Here is a 12,941-nt window from a genome sequence, read left to right as displayed (position 1 = left end):
AAACTTCTAGATCCTTTTAGATTCTTCTCGGGACTTCTAGTGATGATGTAGGCGATGATGCAGGCAACGCGACTGACTCTCAAGCATCCATGACAGGAGGCATGCGATGGAACAAGCCAAGATGATCGAGTCAATCTTCACACTAGTTGTGTCAATACCCATGATGTGATTCCTATCTTACAATCACCTGGGAGGAGGCACATTAAGGATGCAGCAACCAAGTAACTTATACACAAATTGAGAAATGTGGTTAGTAAGATAACATGCAATAAGCTTGTGATGAGGCTGGGATCAGCACCAAAACCTATCAAGCTATTTTTCAACTCCTAAAGTATGCCCTCAATGAGCATGGCATTGTGGGAAATGTATTTCCCATTCTATGTAAAGTAAACCTTGCAAAGAAGGCCACAAACGAAGATGTGTTCTCCTGCATAGGGGCATACCTACACATTGAGGAGACAATGCCAACTTCGCTTTATGCTTTGTGCACAAACAAAGGAAAGGAAAAAAGGTAAGAAACACTCCATAAGACCTTCGGAGAGGGATTCTCTTACACAATGTGGAACAATATTTTTGTGGACCTTAGAAAGCTTCAACAAGCCATGCTTAGATTTTACAAGTTACTTGAAGAAGGTGACACACTATACTTCTTTCTTTTGGTTGTGTTCTTATCATTTACTTTGAAGTATAAGGTCTTGCCACTATTTATTTTGCAGTGCTTGGCAGAAAGATCGCTTTTGTGTTGAAACTCGATGAGTGTCAAATAGTGAAAGGCCGAAGGTTAGAGAGGCTAAGTGTCACTCTAATAAATGAGACCCTTTTGCAATCTAAGCGAAGGGACTCAATCGAGCCATATAATAACTGGGTCAATGTCAGTTAATAAAAGTTGCTAAAAACCGAAGACCTACGGATGTAGATCGAGGATCAATACAAAGAAGTAGTGAAGATTGGAGTTACACATTTTTCACATTTTTTCAAAATGATCATGTATTGTAAATTCCCGATTTATTTCAAGTGTGTCATGGGCTCAATGGGAGTTCCAAGCTGTAGAAAGAACAGCTCAATTGATGTGTCTAGGTAGCAGATTCAGTAAGTGGTGGAGCCAACTACAAGAGATAATTCACATTAGTGACGCTCGCACTGCGACGCTTAAAACTGAAAATCCACGACGTCGCTATGAGCATCGCTATTTTCTTTTTTGCATTTGGACACCTATAGTGACGCCGACAGGGTTTAAAAAACACCTAGAGCGTCCAAAACTCAGATCTCAAATCTGATTTTTGACCCTCAAGCAAAAGAGATAAACCCACACTCTCCCTCTCTCTCTCTCTTTCTTCCCCGCACACACACATACACACACACATACACACGAGGAGAGGAAGGAGAGCCAGGTATGCTCCTTCCCTCTCCTCTCTCTCATGTTCCCTTCCCCTCTTTCTCTCTCTCCCTCTCTCTTTCTCTCTCTCTCTCTCTCTCTCTCTCTCACACACACACACACACACACATTGTGTGTTTGAAAGAGAGAGAGAGAGAGAGTACACACATGCATAAACAAAAAACACCTAAACACGCACACATGCATAAACAAAGAATGCATACACACACATTGAGAGAGAGAGAGAGAGAAAGAGATAAAGTAAAGAGAGAGAGAGAGAGAGAGAGAGAGAGAGAGAGAGAGAGAGAGAGAGAAACAAAGAGAGAGAGAGAGAGAGAGGGGGAGAAGATGAAAAGAGAGAGGTAAGGGAAGAAAACAAAGAGAGAGAGCGAGAGAGAGAGAGATTAAAAAAGTAGAGAAAATATGAAATGAAATGTTATATTAAGATTTAGGGTTATGTTAGATTTGAAATTACATTTAAAATTAGGTTAGATTAAGATCTTAGATTTAGTTTGATTACATTTAATTTATATTTAAAATTTACACTTAATTTAAAATTAGGTTAGACTTAAGATTAGGTTAAGATTTAAAATAAATTTAAGATTATGTTAAATTTAGGTTTATGTTGAGTTTAAGATTAGGTTAGATTTAAATTTACGTTAGATTTAAAATTAGGACAAGATTTAGGATTAGCTAGGTTAGATTTAAGTTAAATTACATTTAGGTGTAGGATTTAAGATTGGATTAGATTTAGGTTTACGTTAATCAAGTTTAAGATTAGATGAGATTTAGATTTAAGATCAAGACAAAATTTAAGATTATATTAGATTTATATTTAAGTTAGATTACATTTAGGTTTAGGTTAGATTTAATATTAGATTATATTAGGTTTAGGTTAGATTTTAGGGCATATCAATGAAGGCTTTGCCCAAAGAGAAAACACTAGGTACACAACAATATGTATATTCCCATCAGAATCTGACACCTATTAACTCACCCACTAACTATGTTCAATTAGCTCAGAATCACCATATGTTCAACTAGGTTAGATTTAAGATAAGATTTTGGATTTAGTTTTTATATTAAAGTCTACCTTCAAGATTACGATAGAAAATTAGAGTTAGGCGAACGGTGATCCCTCTCTCCCTCTCTACGTATGCGACCTTAAGTTGGAAAGCTTTCAACGACATGATACTCATATTGGAGGCCAACATCTAATGTGCTAAGTAATCTCTCGAATAAGGATCTCCTGTGAAGAGATGTTAACACTAGGTTGGTAACCTAACAGGACATAAAAGTGTCCTTTCAGGGTTTTGAAAAAAGCCTCCAAAACCATAGTAGATCCACTCATTTTTTTAAATCCTTTCATGAGGTTATAGTTCAAGGCCTACTACACATGTAAAAAATAAGAAACTTGTAAAATTTCTCATCTGTTGGTCACACCAAGCCTCCAAAGTTGATGGAGCAGTACATTTTCATCAAAACAGTCATTTCTTACGTTTTGTTGCATAAAAATAAGATTAGGGATTTTTGTAGGACTTTAGATAAATTCCCTAGTTAACTTCAATGGGTTGGTGATCAGAACATATGATTTCTTCTCACTCACTATTTTTTGTTTTGCCAAAAGAAATAGGTACAAAAAAGTTGAATTTTTACCATTCTGCAAACCTATCATCAAAGTTTCTATAGCCACGCTCAATACAAATAATATATGCATGTTTTCTTAGTTCCCTGTTGTTATTTAGGTTCATAAGGAGCCATGGAGAATGTCAAAAGAATATTACATCTCTTACCAAGGGGAATCTTGGGGACAAAGATGAAGTGCTAAATACAGCAAAGATGAAAAATCTGGGTTCAACATTATAAGTTGTAGAATCCCATAGAAACTATTCAATATCTAGCCAAATTTGATCCTTATGACTAGATATGGTTACTACCTACAAAATGCATGTAGTTGTCATAAGAAACTAACAATATTGAAAAAGCTATACTTGATATACTAGAATGTTTTGTTTTCTTCTATAATTGAAAAAATCAATCATCGTTGTCTACTATGCAAAATAGGGTATTAGGTGCCCCAAAACTCAAGGAATATTAGCTTTACGTTACAATATGCGACATAGAAAATCAAAACTGCATTTGGATATCATGAAAGCCACCAAAAAAATCATAGAAGAGCTAAAATTGGCTAAAAAATAGGATTTGACAATTTTTGTAATTTGGTCATAACTTACAACTTTAACATTTATTTCTCCCTAGAAGCATCAGGACATGTTGAGGACTACTAAAGATAGTTCTCTAGCATTATAGACCTCACAAACATGAATTCTAGAGTGGTATAGTTGCAAAAAGTTGAAAAAAGCCAAAAACAGGACCCGTTTTTTCACACAGTTTAGTTTGTGAAATGTTGTGCAAGGACAAGGTTAAAGACGGAATTGATATTCCAAAAAAATGTTGAGTTTTTTTCAGCTCATGAGACAACTTTCTAGATAGATAGCACCTCAAAATCCATTTTGAAACTCTTGACATAATTCAAGGAAAATGGTCACTTAACAGGACATAAAAGTGTCCCAGGACATAAAAGTGTCCCAGGACATAAAAGTGTCCGAGGACATAAAAGTGTCCCATTACCAACCTAGTGTTAAGATGTTGTGAACTAGTATAGCTAGAGAAGAGGCAAAGGGGTTTTGTCCACTACATGCACTATCATGTAGACGTGGGTGTGTAGATTTCTTGTACCCACAAATATAGGGATTGACGAGTAAAGACGAGATTATAACCCGGTGGTTCTCATCTCCGTGTACCTCTAAACCGAGGTGTGCAGGGATCGGACATGACTAGAGAATGTGAGGTAGTTTACAATGTGAACAAAGAGAGAGAGAGATAGAGAGAGAGAGAGAGAGAGAGAGAGAGAGAGAGAGATAAAAGACGTAGGATGTCAATAGAAGATGAAATTTATTTCTAGGCTATAACATTTCTACATTCATTATGAGTAGTGACGACGATGTGGGTTAATCAAACCGCATGTTAAATAAATCACAAAACTCCTCACATGAGGAGGGCAAGAGAGTCGAGAGAAGTGAGTGGAGGATCAAGAAATTTTACAAAAGTAAGAAACTAGAGCCATGAGAGTAAGTGAAAATCTTTTTAAATCTCTCTATTACATAAGGGAGCAAGAGCGGCCAAGAGATGGTGTATCTTGGTGAGAGTAAGGGTTATGGTTGTAGAAGCCATGGGTGTAGTAAGGGGCACAAACATTGCAAGTGCATGCACTACGTGTGTAGGGAGGAGCATAGGTGTGTGTGATGGAATCAATAGCTAGTGTGGTATAGCAGTTATAGTGATAGTTATTAGCATAAGGGTTATAGTAGTAGGGTTGAAGTGCACCTGTCTCAAGGGGTGGTGGTGGGTCTTCCAACCAATAGTCTGCACCCTTGCATGCTGTATAACGCTCTTGATTTTGCACTCACATCCTGGGAAATCCATGGCCACGTGCAACTCCACCACTTGGTTTTTTGACTATAAGATTTGATTGTGCTCTCTCTCTCTCTCTCTCTCTCTCTCTCTCTCTCTCTCTCCCTCTCTCTCTCTCTCTCTCTTTCAGGCTTTCCCATGAAGGCAGGCAATATGCCTGTGAAGGCAGGCTACCTTATCAACTAATCTGGACTTCTCTCTCTCTCTCTCTCTCTCAGCCATTTTTTGACCTAGTAGACAACAGTTCACTCTTTTGACCATAACTTGCTCATCCGAACTCCGATTTAGGTGATCTATGGCCTCAATTGAAGAGCACAAAGCCCTCTACGCATTTATGTGAATATGAAATTTTTCTGTGTAATGGAAGGCTTTGCTGTAACATCATATCAAAACTGAAAAAACTGTCAAAAATTTTCGTTTTTGTTGTCGAGTTGAAGGCAATGTCAGACAAACTCGCAAGGGTGGAAAAGCCACACTCGCCATGGAGAATGATGCAAAATCTCCAAGGAATTTTGATGCTAATCCAACCACATCATCTACAAAAACGGAAGAAATGATCATGGCTTACTTGATCTCGTTACAAGAAACCGTCAAAACAAGCAAGGTGAAGAGTTGCGCGCACTTGCAATGGAGAATGGCACTTTAAGAGTTTTCTTTGTGGAGAATGAGCACCTCAAGAAGGTTCTTGAAATGAAAATAACACGCTTAATGCATCTTGAGAATGAAGTTCAAGAATGTAAACGCTCTTTGTTGACATGAATGTATTGAAAGAGCGCTTGAGCAAAGTTGAGAGTGATCATGTATTGAAAGAGGAAATGATAGATACAATACGACATGATGTATGTGAGATGAGAAATGCATCCAAATCATGGGCTGATATATGTAAGTATAATGTGGTTTCTACATCTCCTATCACGCAAGCCGTTGTCCAAGCAAAGAATGTAGAGAATGTGAATACTCAAGAATTGCAAGAACGACAAAAACGCTCAAAGAACATTGTCATTCCTGGAATCAAGGAGGAAAGCATGGAAACACCCCAATATCTTGTGGTTGCTATTGAAGAGTTTTTTGCTACACATTTTGGCATGTCAGGAATCATGGCTTATGGTGCACATCGAGTTGGAAAACAAGGAGTCCCTCGCTCAGGAGAAAGAGCTATTGTATGTACCATGGTTGATGACGTAAAGAGAAAGATCATCCTTGGCAATGGTTGGATCTACCTCAAAGGAATGTATTGTAATGTATATGAGGATCGCACTCTTATGCAACAAAATGTACGTCGCAAAGCATATGAGGAAAGAAGCAAGAAGGTTAAGGTATCATCTCAGGAAGAAAATCTAGTTGACGAGGATGCAAGTCCACCCAGCAAATAGGGACACATGATCTATTGAGGCGGTCCGGGGCACGCAACAAGAAGAGCAACCTCTAGACACCCTTCAAGGCTCCCGTGCTGCTCAATGGGGCTGGGACACAACACAACACAAACCAAAACAACAAACCCACAGCCAAATCCCAACTACACAAGGGGCACCACCTAGTTTAAGAGCGAACTAGGACGCAAAGAGGAGAATCGTTGGAGCAACCCACAAACAAGCAAGGAATTTACACTAACCCTAACACCAATGGAACACTCTCACACACTAAAACACGAGAGAGAGAGAGAGAGAGAGAGAGAGAGAGAGAGAGAGAGAGAGAGAGAGAGAGAGAGAGAGAGAGAGAGAGAGAGAGAGAGAGAGAGAGAGAGAGAGAGAGAGAGAGAGAGAGAGAGATAGTGCTCGGGCTGCTTTGAAACGTATCGGCAATGATCAAGCAAACACAACTATATATTTAAGAAAGAGAGAGAAAGGGGGAGGGGGTGCTTGTTGCATTAATACCTTCTTACAAATCTGTCATGACAAATCAAAGTGAGATTAGTATTTGTTCAACATAGCTTGCGTAAATTTCACCACAACACATCACAAGAAAAACCACCCCAATCACTGTCTTAAGGCCAGGGGAGTCCTCTCCACCCTGTCGCCCTCTTACAGTATGTGGGATTTATGACTAGATTGATGACAACACCAGAGACAAGCTATCAAGAACTTAACAAAAAACACCAAGACACTTACGCATCATTGTTGTCCATTACTTCACGTTGGAAGGGAGACAAAGTATCCAAGCTTAGTCCAAATCCACCCTCCTTGATTCAGCAAATGTTGGGCTTACACTAGTAGGTGAAATGATAGATTTCCTACTCTCAATTGAATGATCACTCTCTCTCTTACAATGGCATAGAGTTCCCTTGCTAATCCCCTATTCAACACATGCACATGCATAAGACAGTGAGCTTCCACTCAAGAGCTCCTTCTAGAGAGGTTGAGCTTGGCTTGCTATAGCATAGTGCTCTTGCTTATGGCTCCCCCCTTTTGTGCTAGCTACACCCTCCTTTTATAGCAATTTTGAAGGCTAGGGTTACTCCTCTAACCATGGTTGGGTTAGATTTTCAGCAATTTATCTAATTTCTTTTGCTTGGAATTATCAAGAAGTTGGTGGGGAAAGAGAGAGGAGAGAAATGGAGGTGATAGGACTTTTCATAGTGGGTTAGTGTTAATAGAGTTAGTATTAATTTACAAATGGAATTGGATATTTACAATGGGAGTATCCATGTAGGATACAAATAAGGAAGAAAAACTCTTAAGAGGTAAGAAAAGGTGGATTTCTTACAAGGTTGATGCTCCAAGTGTCTTGAGTAGGGCCAATTTTGACGCTTGTTGACGGTCCACTAGCTTTGACGGTACATTTTTTCTCCACTCTTGACCTTCCTTGAGAGACAAGGTAATTGAAGCTGAGTAATCAACCACCATGATGCTGTCTTTTAAGAGAAGAGGCTGAATTTTCTGGTTTTTTTTATAGATATGGGTAAATTGGAGGAGGAAAAATGAGACTAGGTGGTCAATTTTGGAATGGAATTGTGTGTGGGAGGTATGAGTTCACCATGGTTTCTGTTATTCTTCAAGGTTGAGGAGAAGGTGAGTAGGGTGCAGAGAGGAGTGGTGAGAGAGGTGGGGATGATGAGTGGAGAAGTGTGTGTGAAAGAGGAAAATGATAAAGTGGAAGAGAGAGTGTGGCTGCATAGCATGGGAAAACTGGGGTCCACTAATAAAATCATAGCTCACAGCTCGTAGCTCAAAAAAATATGAAAAAATTTGAGGCAAAAGTTCAGCCCACGAGCTACAACTTTGTTTGTATCACCTTTTCAAATTCGGAGAGCAAGTGAACTTTAAAAATTCAGCAAAACTGACCGTTTTTTTCCACTGCACAAGGTCCTTGTGGGGTCCTTCTTTGGATGATTCTTTTGAATACCTCCAAGAGTGAGCCCTCCATAGTGCATGTATGCATGCCACCTACCCTTGTCCTTATTTGGTAGGTCTATAATTGAAGATATTGTTGAGATTATGATATAAGTGAATAGTACAACTAAGAAAATCAAATATTGAGGGGTCTAAAAAATATGTACATGTCAAATATAAATACTATAAGTGGAAAAAATATAAAGGGGTCAAAAGAAATCTCTCTCATATGAGGCTACCATCAAAAGATAAATATTTTTGGTGTTCTAAAAAAAAACAAAATAGATGTAGGAAGGGAAAAATCACAATAGTGAAAAAATATACACATAAATAAAACTAGTTTTTTTGGATTTTTGTTGGGGTGGAGTTACACCAAATATAAGAGAAGCTTACATGAAAATATTTCTATATGGAATAAAGAATATGAAAAATGGTAAGAAAAATTGTGGTAATGGTGAGGCAATGTACAGAGCATAAATAACACACACCTAGGTAGAAATATTTAAATAAATACCAAAATAATTATGAAAAAATCTTTTATTTAGGCCCTATATACAAAGAAATATTTACATACGCATGGGCCATAATATACTTATTTTTTTTTAAATTTTTTTATTTTTGGCTCAACTAGCCGAATGACTAGCTAATTGAGGGTTTTTTAAGAAGATATGGAAAAAGTCCCATGACTCACGCACGCCTATGTACAGTGAAATGGTAGGGATAGCCACAGTGTTTGGGTGATTTTGGTAGGGTGAGGTAAATCACTATGACAATTACAAAAAGCCGAAAAACGGCTATCATTAGCCCTCCCCCTGGATAATGGTATATTCATGTTCCATCATAGAGCATCTTTTCCAAAGAGAGTGCTTCAGAGTCCTTGACGAGATCTTTATTGTTTGGCCCCTCAGAATTTTGGCTAGAGTTACACTCATGCTTAATGTAACAATACTTATATGAGACAGTGGCCTTTTGACAGATCTTTGGTAGATCCTTTGGTAGAAGGCGACTCAAATAGTGCTTCAAGCGATACCCGTTTACTTTCGTGGAGTGCTCTTTACCATTCAAGTCCATAAGTTGATAGTAACTTGAATTGAAAGCCTTCTTAACTATGTATGGCCCTTGCCATCTTGTTTCAAATTTGGCATCAAAACGATTATCGAGTCGATTATCATACCTTAGCACAAGATCTCCTTCATTGATGCCTTTGTCCTTCAGTTTCTTGTCAAGCTTCTCCTTTGTCTGTGTGGCTTTCCTCTTATAGCACTCGTATGCTGCTTCTCTTTTCCACTCAAGCTCAGCTAAGGTAAGCAGTCGATCCATCCATACCTCTTGATCATCTTGTGCTCCTTTGCCATGACGTTGCATTGTTGGAATGTTGAGCTCGATAGGGTGCAAAGCCTCTTGACCATAGACCGAGTGAAATGGTGTGAACTCCGTGGCTTCCCTATATGTGGTTCGATATGCCCACAAGGCACCATCCAAGAAGTCATCCCGCAACTTTGTCTTGTTTTTCACCATCTTTCTAATGATGCCTACAATGAGACCATTAGCTTTTTCTACCAAACCATTTGATTGGGGATAGTAGGGTGTACTGTGACGATGTAGAATGTGAAGTTCTTCACAGACTTCTGTGAGCAATCCCTTTCTAAACCCTGGACCATTATCAGAAACAATCTCCAAAGGTGTGCCAAATCTACAACAAATGTGAGTGTAGACGAATTTTCTCACTGTCTTCTCATTTACCTTTGCCACACTTTGTGCTTCCACCCACCTAGTCATATAGTCTACAGCCACTAGAATGTAGAGTTTACCATTTTTTGTCCTAGGCAGAGGACCCATAGCATCAATGCCCCACTTTTCAAACGGTCCATTTGCAAGCACGATTTGCCTTGGACCATAAACCAATCTTCTATTCCCATTTACCTGACAATTGTGACAACTTTTACACCAATGTTGGACATCCACATGCAGACTTGGCCAAACATACCCCGCAAGCAAAATCTTCTTCACAGTTAATTCTTGGGCAAAATGACCACCACATGCTTCTTCATGCAAACCTTTTAGAATGGCTGGAATTTCCTCAATAGTTGGTACTCTTTTGCATACTTGATCCCTCCCTCTTTGATAGAGGGAGCCTTCTAGGAAGAGATATGCGCTTGCCTTCTTCATGAGTCTCCTCTTCTGAGCCTTCGTGAAGTCTTGTGGAAACTCGCCCTCCAAAATGTAGCTAATAATGGGAGTCAATGACTCCAATCCCTGGTATCTCGGTTGCTTGACAGTTGCTGCCACCATGATGACCTGCACTTCTTTCTCAACACATGTAACTACTTGATGTGCAAGTAAATCGGCATCTTCATTCTGTTTCCTAGGAATATGATATAGTTGCACTTCTTCAAATTGATAAAACAATCTACGAATGGCATGAACTTTTGTCCGTAAGCTTTCATTCTTGCATGCCCAAATACCTAAAATCTGTTTAACAATGAGAAGTGCATCCCCCTTTACCATGAGGCATTGTATCCCTTGGCCAATGCACATCTTCAAACCATGAATTAGTGTGTCGTATTCTGCTTCATTGTTGCTAGCTGAACTTGGTAGATTGAGCTTCTCTTTCATGACCACCTCTCCACTTGGGTTGAGCAACACTAGCCCTCCCCCTGCTTTTCCTGTGGCTCGACGAAAAGCTCCATCAAAGAACAAGGTAAAAGAATTAGGAATACTTTTTGGTGGTGGTAATGGTAGGGTCTTTACTTCAGGCACCTTAATCTCCTTTTCATGCACCCTATAAGTGAGAATCCCTGCCAATTGTGCACGCACACTATCTTCTACCTTGAAAGAGTATGGAAACTCTTGCAACTCCATAATCCACTTTGAGATCCTAGTACTAAGATTCATTTGAGATGACACCCAAGGGAACAAATTCTCTGCAGTGAGAATTACAAAAGGTTTTGGTAGCAGATAGGATCTAAACTTTCTCACCGCAAACATGAGAGAAAGCATCATGAGTTCTGCTTCTGTGTAGTCTCTCTCCAAAGCATTCATGACCCTACTAGCAAAGTAGATGGGTCGCATCCTTGTACTATGGGGATCTTGTTGTAGCAACACAGCACCAATTTTCCCTTCCAACACTAGAGCTAACAAAGAATGTGTACTCCCAACAAGGAGGCATGAGTGTTGGTAGCTCTGACAAAATGACTTTAATGTTACAAAAATACTCTTCAAGCTCATCAGACCATGCAAATTCTACTTGTTGTGTCAACTTTTGCAAAGGATCAAGCAACTCCGAAGCTAAGTGAATAAAGCGTGACATATACTTCACTTTTTGAATGAATGATATGACCTCTTTGAGATTCTTGGGTGAGGGGAGCTCAATAAGAGCCTTTGCCTTTGAAGGATCCACTTCAATGCCTTTGTAAGAAACTTTATGACCAAGCAAGATTACTTCATCCTCACCTATATGGCACTTATCGGGGTTGAGTTGACCTCCCATGTCGTAGAGCTTCTTTAAACCTTCTTCTACCCTTTGTAGATGCAATGATTTTGAGCTATAAATACAGAAATCATCAATGAACACCCTAATTGACTTTCCAAAGAATGCTTGCAACACCATATTCATGAAACGTTGGAATGTTGCAGGAGCATTTGTCAGACCAAATGGCATGACTCTAAAAGCATAACAACCCCAAGGAGTGATAAAGGTTGTTTTCAATTGATCCTCCAATGCAATCCCTATTTGAAAGTAACCTGAGTAACCATCGCACACAGTGTACTTCTCATGACCAGCTACTTCATTTAGTATCTCATCCTGAAATGGGAGGGAAAAGTGATCTCTTTTTGTTGCCTCATTGAGTGGACGGTAATCCACACACACCCTCCACTTGCCATTTTTCTTAGAAGTGACAACAATAGGAGAGACCCACTCTGAATTCTCCACTGGATAAATGAAACCTGCTGCTAGAAGCTTTCTTACCTCCTTGAGTAAAGCCTGCTCCTTGATGACTCCTAGCCTTCGTAGCTTCTGAGCCTTAGGTGTGGCCTCTGGCTTCAACTCAATTTTGTGTTGAACAACATCTACTCCACGCACATCGGTGTAGTCTTTAGCAAAAAGCCTTGGAAATTTTCTTAGCACACATTTGAACTCCTCTCTTTCATCCTTTGTAAGTGTTGTAGACAGCATACCTTCTAACATTCCTTCATCTTCCACCTTTTGGTTCTCTTGGGAACCTACCTCCTCCAAACCTCGAGAAGAGGTCTCCTGGTTGTTTGGATTAAACCTTACCCCCATGAATTCAATGGAGGACTCCTCTTCAGTAATGCTGCCGCTAATTTCTTCTTCTGAAGTGTTTTCAGTCCAATCTTCTTCCGTCTCACTTCGAGATGATTCTTCATGGAGCTCCTCTTGGCGTTGCTCCTTCATGTCAAAGACAACCTTCTTGTGATTGTCATTCCTGCAAATTAGCTTTCCACTCTCCCAATCCTGCAAAGCTCGCATTTTCATTAGCCATGGTCTTCCTAGGATAAATGGGTAACCATTTCCCTTGGTAGACATGACATAGAAATCCACTGCCTTCTTAATGCCAAAGGCCTCCACAAGAACATTTTTACAAATGCCTACGCACCTAGCCTTGCTATTGTTTGCCATTTTCACTTTGATTTCAGGTGTCTCATGGATGTGCATGCCTAGTCTTTGCATGAGCCCTTCTGTCATGATGCAAATTTGTGCACCCCCATCCACTAGACCTTTCCTAACCAATCTTCCTTTT

Source organism: Adiantum capillus-veneris, chromosome 9 (assembly GCF_014529385.1).
Source record: "Adiantum capillus-veneris isolate H3 chromosome 9, ASM1452938v2, whole genome shotgun sequence".
Taxonomy (NCBI): Eukaryota; Viridiplantae; Streptophyta; class Polypodiopsida; order Polypodiales; family Pteridaceae; genus Adiantum; species Adiantum capillus-veneris.
The sequence above is the reverse complement of the archived record's forward strand: the minus strand, read 5'-3'. Positions refer to the sequence as shown.